Source organism: Aptenodytes forsteri, unplaced genomic scaffold, assembly GCF_000699145.1.
Source record: "Aptenodytes forsteri isolate BGI_AS27 unplaced genomic scaffold, ASM69914v1 Scaffold83, whole genome shotgun sequence".
NCBI classification, from domain to species: domain Eukaryota; kingdom Metazoa; phylum Chordata; class Aves; order Sphenisciformes; family Spheniscidae; genus Aptenodytes; species Aptenodytes forsteri.
In genome coordinates this window covers 1642542-1655382 of record NW_008795371.1, presented here as the reverse complement: position 1 = coordinate 1655382, position 12841 = coordinate 1642542, and the positions used below count along the sequence as shown (strand labels likewise).

The following is a 12841-nucleotide window of genomic DNA, read 5'->3' as shown; positions in this document are numbered from 1 at the left end:
TTGGGGATTGGGGGGGGGGGGAGTAAGGGGGTGTTGCAGCCAAAATCCAAGTTATATTATTTCTTATCTTATTTACACAAGATTGCTACATTCTACATGCTTAAATTTTAGCTGCTCTATTTGCAACCACAGTTGTGTGGTATATCGATAGATACCCCTGTGCAGTGCTTGGCAGGCTTGTAAAATGCACTGTAGGATCTTTGGGGTTCAAATATGAGTAATTTAAGCTTTACTCTGTCACAGCGGCACAGAGATCAAACTTTACATGTAAGTGGGTTTACAGTATTCATTTTTACTGAATTCAACTACCTACAGCCACTAATAAAGAAGTTAATTACTTAAAACTAGTAGTTAACCTCAAAATGCCATTATCTTTCCATCAGATGCTTGAAGTTCGAGGCACAACAAAATTAAAAAAAAGAAAGAAAGATGGGATTATTCATGACAAGTGGCTTGCTTTCTGTTCCCTTACAAGCTGCCGATTGCCAAAATCCAGACACTCTTCATTTAGTATCTAAAGGTCAGCACGCACACACAGAACTCTGCAAGTTTAAATGCTCATCGTTTCTATGCACATTTTTGCAAGTTTTAGATTTATTAGACCTAAGGTGAAAACTAGGATGTGTATTTCCAGTGTGATATTTACTATTTGCTAAAGTGAGAGTAGGCAGTCATAGTCAGTGAGCTGTTTCAGTGTCAGTGCCACTAAAGCCAACAGGCAAAATATGTCAGTTCTGTCCTTGCCTATGGATAGAACTTAAGGTGTAAAGAGGACAGAAATCCCTGAATACTGCCTATGGCAGTTGAGTTTTAATGTATGTGATACCAACAAGCAGAAGAGAAGCTATATGGAGTTATATATTCTTTGAATGATGGCAAGGGAAGAATATGTGTTACGTAGAGTGCAACAATTTCAAAAGGTGCTGGCAGACTGAACTCAATGCAGACTGTGGCTGTACTGCACGGGCACCTGAGAGCTAGGAGAGGACAGCCAGGCATTAGACCAAAACTTTGATGTGAGACAAAAGCCTGTACCAGTGAGCTGATATAACTGATGACACTAACATCCCACCAACTGTGTGTGGGCATGCTTTTGTTATTAATGATGGTTGTTATGGGTGGGCTTAGAGATTTTGAAAAAAGGGGATCTCCTCGCACTGAACACTCTGCAGACACAAGTAGTAGGTGACTCCTGGCACAAAGAGTCAGTCTAAATAGGCAAGTAAGCAAGAATGCCTTTGGACAATCAGAGACAACAGAAAAAGCGTAAAAGCAAGGAACAACACAAAAAGAATAAATTATACTGTGTTAATAAGGCATATATTAATTTCAGTATTCATCTTCTAATTGGATTCCTTTAGAATGTGTCAAGGTAACACAAAGGAAGAGGCACTCAAAGGGCAGTGGGAGTCATGAGGACAGGGCAGGTCAGAGGAACGTAAGAGAAGGAAGCTGAAGTGAAGAGAACAAAGGGCAGCATGGGACAGACAGTGCTTCAAATGTCTGAATGCCTGAAGGTCCCCATGTGGGCTACTGCTGCATCTATTCTCGCTGGCTCAAACCTTCATGGGTCTCTTGCCATATACAGCAGGGAATATGGAGGACAGGGCAGAAATAACCATTCGGTTCTCTTGGCCCCATGTTGTCTGTGTGATGGAGCTTTGGTGTAGCTCCTCTTTCCAGTGCATCAGGCCCCTTAGTGGCTTCTGCAGCAGCTCCTACTGGCTAGAGTTTTCAGTTGTAGCTATACATTGTGTGTATCTCTGGTTTTAGTTAGATTTTTATCTTTGGTAGCAATAGGTCAATATGTTCAGGAAAGCTTAGCCAGTCTGTTCAAGGCCTGTTCAAATGGAGCACCTGAACAAAATTCCACATTTTAATGTGTCTCTGCAGAACTCAGCACAGTACATGGTGCTTCAACTGAGTGTTAAACCAGGCTTCAATAAAACCCCTTCCCAACCATGGACTTAAGTTTACAAGGCCTTCTTCTGTACCTCCCTTTTGGGAAATGACCCCCTGCTGCAGTATATGCCTTCTCACAGCTACTGGAGGAACTTCTGCTTTGGTACAGGACAGGACAGTTCCCTTCAAAGGATTTTTGTACAACTCTTTTTTGTACAACTGTGTGTTCAGGAAGCATTTCTCTAGTGCTTGGTTTATTTTGATAACCAGGATAAAAACCCTGATGCTGTGGGGTTTTTGTTGTTTGGTTGGTTTTGTTATTGTTAGCACTACACTACATACAATTCATTTCAGAATTATTTCAGAACAGGAGAGCTCGAAAAAGCACTGTGATCCAAAATAAAACAGAGCTGTGAACAGACCAGTTTTTTCCCCGGCTTTCAGAAATCACACTTCTGGTGTCATTCTATATAGACACATTTGGCCTGAATATGTTAAGCTAATGTGTTCTTAAGTATTAACCACCCTGGGAAAGGTTTGTTGTATGGCCAAACCCTCCCAGTGATGACACAGCTTACAGAAGCCTTCTTTACATCATCAAAAATGTTTCCTGAATAGAATAAGCTGAATGCCCACGAGACTTTTTTCCTACTTACATCGCATCTATACTATAAAGGTTTCCTTTGCACTTCTATGAGTTAATAGTGGGGCACTCTCTTCCCCACCCTCCTGACATGGCTAGAACCATGTCCTTGACTACTGTATGAACAGTTGGCTGTTGGAGACACAAATGGCTAAAGGCCAGCAGGCAGTCAACTTCACAGAGTTAATTTCTTCTGGAGTTGTCAAGTTTAATTAAAAACCATACAAACTGAAAGGCAAGTATCCACAGATCACTAGCCAGTCTGGGTATAGTCAATAACTGGCAGTCTTGGCTAATATGATTCAAAAGGGAGTTTTTGATCCTATGTGCCTTTCAAAAAAATCCCTTCACAATCAGTAAGAAGCCATAGTTTTTGCACTGGCAGTTTAGTTACAGCTTATTCTGCTTGCTGTAAAACTGACTGCACTTCTTTCTCAGAGATCTGGGATTGACAGGAAAAGAAAGAAACCAACCATGAAGTAAATTAAGCTTCACACTATAAAAAGAGTTTTCTTCATTGTCAACAAGAAGCAAATGCTGGCGGGAATGACAGCTACTTGCAATAACAATTACTGGTTTAACAAGCTAGAAACAAAACATGTCACCATCATACTTTCCTGTAGTTTATATATTCACTTTAATGGCTTCTCAGCTGATACAAGCTGTACTGGGAGTTGGACCTATCCAGAGCAGATCTGTCAAATCCCTGCCAGAACAGATTGAGTGAGGCTGGATCCTGGCTGCTGCTATTCCTTACTTGAAGTCTCTTCCATTCCACTCTGACTTTCCTGATAGGAAAGGGGAGACAGTATATGAAACCTTTTCCAAATACAGTGGGTGTTTCCTACCTTACATTTTTGGTTTAACCCTTTCCTTCTAAAATTAGCAATTATTTCTATCCTATGCTTGCAGCTATATTTTTCTTTTTATGGGTATTGCATATTAATATACATGCTAGTATCAGGACTACATAATGAGGGACCTGTAAGTGCCAATTGCCCCAGCTTAGTTTAGTCCACTAGAAAATAGAGTTAATGAAGTGTCTAATGAGAATGCAAGCTGGCATAGTAGATTATACAAAGTGTTGCTAAATGGGGAAGGAAAACAGTGGCAGCATGAGAAAAATGCAGTTTGGGGACACATGAATGAAGAGGGGAGCTAGGAAACTGAGGGAGTGCTTAGAGGAGAAGTGAGAATGCATGGTAGACCTCAGAGACCGCAAAGGAGCTTGGAAGAAAGGTGGAATTTAGGTGGAAGAGGATGGGGGACGAAATGGAAAGAAAGAGGTTTGAAAGGAGTGGATTTAAAAAAAGCTTCTGTGTCAAGTTAATAAGAAGTTTCAAGAGAGAGATCCTAGGTATCTTTCAGTTCGCTTTATTCCTATATTCCTTAATAGAAAAATCACTGCTCTTAAACCTTTGCAAACAATCTTGCAATTAAATCATCCTGAAGTGAAAGCAAAGTGGAGACAGCCAACTGGCCAGAAGTGCTCTTCAAGGACATTTGAGTTATTATAGTATCAGAAGATGGAATAAGAGGTTTCTTTTGCTTTTTATAATTATTTGTTTCCATTTTCTTGAAATGAGAAATGTCAAGCAATCTGATGAAAGAAATGAAAAATAACCTACTTCCTCTCTGATTTGCTGAAATCTTGTTTCAAAACTCCTTGCAGGAAACCAATGTATATTGAACAAGTAGACTGATAATAAAATTCAGATCTCTGGATCTGAATCGGAAAATATTTGGAAATATCTGACTTAAGAAAACTAAACAAAATTTAAGAATAAGCACAGAAGGAAAATCTTAACAGACAAATACTAAGGGTATCTGCATACCTTAGTGGGAGGAGAGGAAGAGGAGTTAATGGATGGTCATAGTTGGTCAAGGTCATAGCTTCAGTACAATGTCAAAAAATAAGGAACATGATGTAGAGAAACTACTTATTTTTCTCTACATCTCACCTCATGGAAACCCCACTGCCTGCACAAAAAGCTAGTCTTTGGCTTCTGCCTATCTAGTATTTCAGTGTTGGCATGGAGTATGAACCTAACTTATGCTTAGGAAAAACTTCCAGCCCATACATTTTTGAGAAACAGATTCTTGAAATACGCTGATATTATATAATTTCCACACTGGATAAAATGACAGCCACCACTTTTTTAAACACTATGTAGAGGCAAACACCTTCTAACATTCTTATTTTCCCCTGTAACATCCATCCCAATAATAACCATCAGAGGAGAATATTCAGCCGCTACCTATTGGTTTAGAGTAAACACTAGGAGTAGACACAGCAGCAGTGCTGTTCCTACTCTGCTACATCTCACGCAGAATAGTGAATGGCATAGAAAAACAAATACAGTGATCACGAAGGTATTAATTTTGTGCCTAGCCTGACATTTTTACAATAGACATATTTGTATCTACCGTAAGTTAACACAATTAAGAGAAATGTATCTGAGGGAATTCCATCCCCAAAAGTCAGAAGATGAAACCTTAGAAATAAATGCAAAATGATCATATATTTACACTGCAAATTACTGCTTAGAGACACAGACATGAAGAACTGGAATACCTTGAGATACACAGTGATAGCTCAAACTCAATTTTTACTGCTATCTAAACGAGTAGAAGAATCCTACAGTACTATTTTAGTTCGGAAGGGACTTCCAGAGGTCATCTAGTCCATCCTCCTGCTCCAAATATGTCTAAATAGATTTCATTATTCAGGACTGGGTCCAGTCAAGTACTGAACACTGCCACAGAGAGAGATTCCACAATCTCCCTGGGCAACCTGTTTCAGTATTCAACTATCATCACGGTAGACTTGTTTTCCTAACATCTAAGCAGAACTTCCCATGTTCCAACTTGGGAACAACACTAAAAAACACTTCTAGAAACCTGAGGTACCTTTCCTTCTTCAACAAAATTGGGTACATGACATAAAGATACTTTTGGTGAAGTATACCAGATTCCTTGACTATTTGCAGCAAAGTACATATTTTGACTTCAATAAAGCCTTTCTGAATAACACTCTTAGCAGCAAATTAGAGAGTAAGGCCTTTGTAAACCCACATGGCAGAACTGGTTAGAAAAGCTTAGAGTAGTTGTCAATTGGTCACTGTCAAAATGGTGAGATTTAGTTACATGGTGAGATTCCCCAGGAACCTATACTGAGTCAGTGTTTTCATTTCATTTCACCTGGAAGATAGAATAAGTAATATTTTTATTAAATTTGCAGATGACATACATTTGGGAGGGGCTTAGAGGGCAAAACTAGAATTTAACATTGTCTTGTTGTAAAAGGAGAGTAAAAAGACAGGTTTGACCCAATTTGATGCATGTTTTTTCCAAAGCCTAAATTATGTGAAATTTTGAGTACTGTATTTTAAGATATATTTGGATGCACTGGAAATAATCTATCCGCTGGAGGCTTTGTGGATTGAATGAGTTTAATGTGATGCTCAAGTGCTTTCTTAACTGGAACCAGACAGGTCAGTACTGCCTCTGTATGTGGGCAGATATTTGTATTATTTTTATCATTCCATCAACTATAATTGTAGTCACAGTCCAGACTCTCCCTGTGCTAGATGATATGTAAACACAGCTGAAAAGATCATCTTTGTTTCAAAACATTTACAAACTAATTATATTTTGATAGACTAGATTCTTTTAACATCAGAATTGTTCGTATCATAACTCTTGAAGCATACGAGACAGTGTTAAATAAAACTTTAGCATAAAAATGCTAAAGTTAAGACTAGATGAATTATTGCACTGGGATCAGACCAATAACTTTCTGATATTAATTTTCATTAATATATCTTCTTAGATTTTTCTAAGGAATTTCAGCAATTTTACTCTGCAACTGTTGAAAACACTGCTATGTTCTGGGGCTTTCTGGTTTGAATCTAGAATTTATACCAACTTTCTATGTGGAACTCAGGGCACCATTTTGTGAGTGTCCTAAGCTGATCTCAGCACTCTGCTGCTGAAAGAGATGATCTCACTAACTTGTGGCTTGATGTTCCTACCCCTTTGGCTTGTCCCAGTGCCTCTAGGGCTGAGTAGTTAACTGCATCAATTTTTTGAGTAGTCATTTTTCTAGATGACCTGTACTTAGTTTGGATTTAATTAGCTTAAACCGCTCACAAACCTCTACCCGTGGTTCTTCTTCACTTAAAATCTGTCATATATTTAGCAAAAAACCAAGCTAGTTCCATCTCTATCTAAGCCAAGTTGCTAAACTTGGGAAAATGCTGGATCAATACTATCTTAGCTTGTGACTTCTGTAGTAAGACGTATGATGACAAACATTTTGGTGGGTATGAAAGTGTCCATTTTGGTCAACTTTGATCATAAATTATTATTTTTTTTTTTTTTACTAGCAGAAGAATCAACATTTAATAATTTATTTAAGAAGTTGAATTTATCTATTTATCTACATGAATATTCAAGTTCTTACTTATGTTGCATAACACCCATTTAGTCAGGGTTCCTCTAGACATTTACTAGCTAATTAAATAATTTACTACACACATTTTTTGCTTATTTTCCAGTTTCTCCTGTTTCTTTTCTTAATTTCTAGTTAGGGGAAAGAAAAATGCTGAATAGTTGTTTGTATGTAGTAAGCAGCAGCAGAATCTCAAGAGAAATCCCATTCCTTTAGGCTGTTCAATTCACTTGTGCAGACCAAAGGAAAAATGAAAGCATGCAAACTTTTTTATGTTTATCTGAACTCAGTCAAAGTTTGCTCATCCTACATTGCCCTTGGTTACCTGGATGACTTAGATTTATATATTCAAGGGCTTTCGTCCTTGTTTCATTTTACACAGTGTAAGTGATACAGTTGACTTCAACGACTTACATACAGTGCTTAGCAAAGCCTCCACATAAGAATCTGCAACTCAGTATTTGCAATCAAATACCCTGGACCCACTGGGCAAGATAGTAATGTGGAATATCTTGAAATTTTAAAAAGAAAATTATGCTGTCATTCAAAGAAGCAGAATGGCTGCTGTAAAGAAACAGACTACAAAACAAACATCTTCCCCACAAAAAAAAAAAAAAGGAAATAAATTTAAATCTGGAAAGACAAATAAAACAACCAAATCAAGAGGCTTGTTGAGAAATGGTGCTAAAGAAGTTCCTAAGCTGTTTATCAAACCTCAGCAGCCTCTTTGCAAACAATGGTTGTGGCAGAAGCTCATCAAATCTGCATTATTCTTTTAATTTTTAGCATTCATTTGTGTACATTAGAAAAAGTGTCTCCAAGCTTTATTTTCTTCTCACTTCTTGAGCTTTATTCCCTCCATACTAAAAGGAGAAACTATTTTCACTTAAATCTGGCAGCCATTTCCATTCTACCATGATTTATTCCTGAGAGTTTAGAAAACTGGAACAGTACTGGGATATGCTTTCTGATATTTTTAGTTAGTTTAATACCTATGAAAGTTACTGGATTATAACAGAAAACAGAGTATTCTGCTTCCCCATGAAATATGAAGAACAGATCTTTTCAAATAACAGTCTAAAATATTCTGATAATTGATCTATTTAAACAAACAGATAATGCCTCTCCCTACCCTACTGTGGTGAGATACTGATATACTAAGAGAAACTGCAACCTTATTTCTGTGGTATTTGTCCATTTTTCCTGTGCTTCTAAATATCTTCTGGCTTTTTTGACTATTTTTTCCTACAGCATCTTTCTTTTACCTAGTCTTCTCAAACAGTGTTAGATCTGGAAAGATATTTTAAACACAGTCTATATTCTGTAGGATGGAATGGGAAGCAATGAATTTAAACTAATTTAAGGCAGTTTGCAGGAAGGACAAAAGGACTGACTAAAGGATATAAAAAAACCTCCTGATAATAGTTAACTGGAGGACATTAGAGATGTTCATTGTATGTGAACATCAGAATTACTGTTCTGCTGTCTGGTTCCACAGGAGAGGTCTTTGGAATTGTAATACAAATCAGTTACGGTTTTTCTGTTTGTTTGTTTTTTAGTATGAGTAAAGCAAAGCAGTTTCTCTAATATTTTTCTCATCCTTTGTGATATACATAATCAGCACGAATCATAAAAGCTCAGTACTTAATTTCTTTGTTTTCTAACTACATTGGTATGGATGCCCCACTAACTTAAAAAGTGAGTAGACACCTACAGGTATGCCACTTGTGATGAAGAAGGTTTGCATCCTTACTGTGAAAAGTATGATTAAGGTCCTAGAAAATAAATTCTGTTGTGACGGATTGCTGTAGAGTACAGGGACCAGAACATAAAGCTTTCACATTTTACACAGGACCTCTTACTAGGACAACAGAATTTGCAAAGTCACATCATCTAGTAATTATTACTAGTCCTCAGTAATCAGCTAACAAAACAAAATTACAGCACAAGACATAATTTCTGGGAGTCAGGTCTGGCTAACTAATACTTGTTCTTATACAAAGTTTTTAATTCACAGAAGTTTGGGGACCAAAATGAATATAGTCCCTGTAATATTCAGAATTGTTCCTCTTTTTTTTAAAGACTATATACAGTTAAAATGACAATATTTCTGTCATATTCAAGTACTAGACAATACATCACATCACTACTTAATACCCAAGTTCATATCCTTTGTTTTGACCAATATGGATCAGCTTGTTACAGTCTGTGGAAATTTGTATGAAATCTTTGAAAGCCCCGTATTTTTCTTTAGCAATGTTCTTGTCCTTGGATAGCACAGCTACACTGATCTGCATTGGCTGAGGATCTGGCTCCATATAGTACAAGCAAAGTATTAGATCAGCATTGTTAAACCTTCTTTGCGTGTTAAATTACTTCCCTGCTCCTCGGCTCCTGGGAGACCTGCAGGTTCAGTCCTAGCCTGTGGCATGAGCCGATGCACTCTGTGTGTAGTCTAGTCTCTCTGCTCATCTGCTGCGGTTTTTGTGCACACACAAATTACATGCTCTATAAATCTGGTGCTTCTTGGGAAGGCCTGTTTTACTGTGCATGTAAGGATGGGAGTTGACTTGGTTCTTCCTGCATTTGATTTGCCTCTGACTGCAGTGTCAACGCACACTGAGGAAGGAGTTCAAATGCAGGTGGTTGCCCCTGCTGGTCCCATTTCTTTTCTGGGAAGGCTTCTGGAAGTGCTGTGGGAAGATGCTGTGGGCTGGATGAATTAACTGGGGAAAAGCAACCCACAGCTAACCATCACGCCCTCTGCCCTGCTCCTGTAACATGATTTGTGTGGGTCCACAAGTTGGCAGGAAAGGTGCTGCAGCAATTTCAGGGATGATGGCAAGGGAAGGCAGGAAGTGCTGCTAAAGCAATGCACTTAACCTCTAACACTATCCCCTGTGTTTCCAGGGGAGCCTGGGGACTAGATTAGATTACCAGTCGTGGTTTAGCATTTCTTAATGGTAGTCCTGATGGGCTACGGCTCCTGAATAATCGAGTAGGTGGTATTCTGTTTCTGTTCTCTGCTTCATTTTAGGGGTGTATTCTCAGACCTGTGCAGATACAGTGCCTGCTTTTCTCTCAGAAAAGCACACACTATAAAAAGTTTTCAGTAATTTAGAAATCTAATAGGGCTGACAGCGGTTGAACAAAGTATTGTCAATGGACTGCAAGCAAACACTTTTCTATCTATGAACAGCGTATTAACATAGAAACATTCAAATGTTAATTACTTCAAATTTAGATGAAACAGATGTGAATTCTTCAGTTTCTCCTGAACTCCTCACCATGTTCGCCTGAATAGACTACTAAACAATCCAACTGTTCCCAATCTAAATATATCTCTGAGTTTCAAAAAAGGCAAAAAAAAAAAAGGAAGAAGATCTCACAATGGGGTGGCAGCAGGGAGCATATACGTACAAGTGCTTATATAGAAAAAGAAATATTTTAAAATTCACTTAGAATTTTAATTATTTAAATAATTTAATGTCTTAACTAATTTATTTTGAATTTTTAATTTCTTCAAAATTAAAAGAATTATTTTCTAAGAATAACCAGAAGAAGCCTGAAGTAAACTTATATTCGGATTTAACCTTCACTTATGCTTGCATGTTCATGCCTGTTACCTGAAACTAGCATTTGATTTGTCAAAAGGAAAGGCTGTTAACACTGTCTTCAACAACAGCTAACTGCAAAGTGCTAAGAGCATGGCATGAAGCCACGTTGCTGCTCATTGACAGCAACATAAGAATATGACATTTACCCAGTTCATCTCTCCAAAATCCTCTGGTAGTGATGTGAAGCCATATTTGCATGGCCTATAATCACATCTCCATATTGCTTATATGACCCTCATAGCGGAGTAGCCTGAAGGGAAGACGATCGATAACCATGTGCAGAGTTGGTGGACTCATGCACGTGTTTAATTATACAGCACTACTACTTTGGACTTTTATTGGCTTGTTTTCTGTGTTCAGCCGTGAGTATTAACATATTTCTGCGGTTGACATCCCCATAATTACTCTCAACAACTACACAGTTGTGTCGGTTAAGTATTTGAAAGGAAAGAAGCAGGCTTTTTACCCACTACCACCAATGCTACTAAATGCAAGAATGAAGACAGAAAAAATAATGAGCACTGGTAAGTTTGACTGAACCTCTCACTGAGCTCAAGAAATTCAAATAAGCATTTTTATGGATTTTGGAGTGCTCGCTCCAAAATCTGAGCCCACCAGACAGAAATGTTCTTTTCATAGGAGAGAGTTTGCTCTTTTGTGTTGCAGAAAACAGCAGCCTGAAGGATTGTGTAGGTGTTCTGACATTTCAGTCATGATGTTTGTTGCATTTGTGAAGAAAGAGACACACAGTTGATTTTCATCAATATATTCCTCTCAGCCAAGCGCACAGTTTCTCAGTACCTTTGTCAGCGATTCTTTACAGACATTAAAGAGAAGTGGGGAACATATGGATTTTTAGGGAAAGTTGAAAATGAAGACCCCGTAAAAGAGGACTCTCAAACCTGTCCCTCAGAGGATGTAGGGTAAGGAACAACTAGAATTTCTGTAATGCTGATTCATCCTCTCTTCCTGAGTTATTAAGGTGTCTTTGTAATACTTCTGTGTCAAGGGCTGCAGAGACGTTCAGCAGGATAAGCAATGTATTTTGTACTATACCCTTCTCCAGGGAATTTTCTAATTGCCATGGTGATGTCTGTGCTGTATCCTAGATTGAACACAGACCCCAAGACACTGAGGATAATGGATTATGTTACGTATCACAGGAATTTTGGAGCTACTCCTTCTTGCTTAATTTGCCTACACTTGGAAAGACGGAGATAAGATAATATAGAGAGACTGTCTGGGATGAGTAACGGCACTTTGCTAACTGGTCCCCTGAAGTTGGCTTTAACTATGTCCATTTGTAGTGGACAGAGCTATTCCTCATGGTTGTTTCCTAGTCAGATGCCTCTATCTCTGTGGCTCTGGTGTTCCTCAAACGTTCAGCAGTTTCACCATGTGAACTGATGCTAAAACATGGACAACATGCTCTGGTCAGGTGTGGAAATTTCTGTTGCTGTTATTCACATAAACAGGATAGAAGAATGCCAGCAGCAGGCTGGTGCTGGAGCTGTGTGCTCTGATCACATGAAGAGAGAGGAAGAGACAGCTTTGTGTTCAGCTCCTTGTTCTTCCATAACTTTCTCTTCTCTCCTTGAAGAAATCACCTTTTCCTTCCACTTTAGTTTGCTAAATATACATGCTATAACAGCATTTCCATATGACTTACGAACATTTTGAGGAGAAATGCTTAATAAAAAGTCAAATATGACTTGAAGTTGATTAGCAAGAATAAAAATAGAGTCAAATCCTTTGATATAATGCTGTTCTGGCATTACTGGTACATCTGGGTGTAACAACCTGACCTTTCAACTTCTATGTTTTGCAGCTAACCTCTAGACAAATAAATCAAGTTCAAAAGCTTTGATTCCCTCTTGTTCTCATGCTGTCTAAAGAGTGGGGCTATGGGGGCTCTATTATTCCTTCTTAGCCTGTGGACTGGTTGGTAGTTTCCAGATCCCAGCATGCATTCGGAGCTGGGATGCCCATCTGCATCAGATTGGCAATGATAATCAGCACCCGGAGCCAGTATTTAACACTAATTCAGGGTTCAATCCTCTCAATGGGACTCTGCTGTGGAATACAATGGAATCAAGAATTATTATTATGAATGTGTTCCCCAGGGCTCAGTACTGGGACCGGTCTTGTTCAATATCTTTATCAATGATCTGGATGAGGGATTGAGTGCACCCTCAGTAAGTTTGCAGACAACACCAAGCTGGGCGG

General features: G+C 38.5%; 1 protein-coding gene across 1 annotated transcript in view; it reads left to right on the top strand.

Annotated features, from left to right (window-relative positions):
• The window catches only part of CHRFAM7A (CHRNA7 (exons 5-10) and FAM7A (exons A-E) fusion), a 42878-nt gene that overhangs the window by 644 nt on the left and 29393 nt on the right, over window positions 1–12841 (top strand). The window lies entirely within an intron of this gene.